We start from the raw sequence: 276 nt of genomic DNA, 5'->3' as shown, positions 1-276 counted from the left end.
AAGGAGGAGGATAAGGAGGAGAAGCAGAAGGAGAAGCAGAAGGAGAAGCAGAAGCAGAAGGAGAAGGAGAAGGAGAAGGAGAAGGAGAAGGAGAAGGAGAAGGAGAAGCAGAAGAAGGAGAAGAAGAAGAAGAAGAAGAAGAAGAAGAAGAAGAAGAAGAAGAAGAAGAAGAAGAAGAAGAAGAAGAAGAAGAAGAAGAAGAAGAAGAAGAAGAAGAAGAAGAAGAAGAAGAAGAAGAAGAAGAAGAAGAAGAAGAAGAAGAAGAAGAAGAAGAAG

The sequence above is a fragment of the Triticum aestivum genome, chromosome 6D, assembly GCF_018294505.1.
Source record: "Triticum aestivum cultivar Chinese Spring chromosome 6D, IWGSC CS RefSeq v2.1, whole genome shotgun sequence".
Classification (NCBI taxonomy): Eukaryota; Viridiplantae; Streptophyta; class Magnoliopsida; order Poales; family Poaceae; genus Triticum; species Triticum aestivum.
This window is presented reverse-complemented; position numbering follows the sequence as displayed.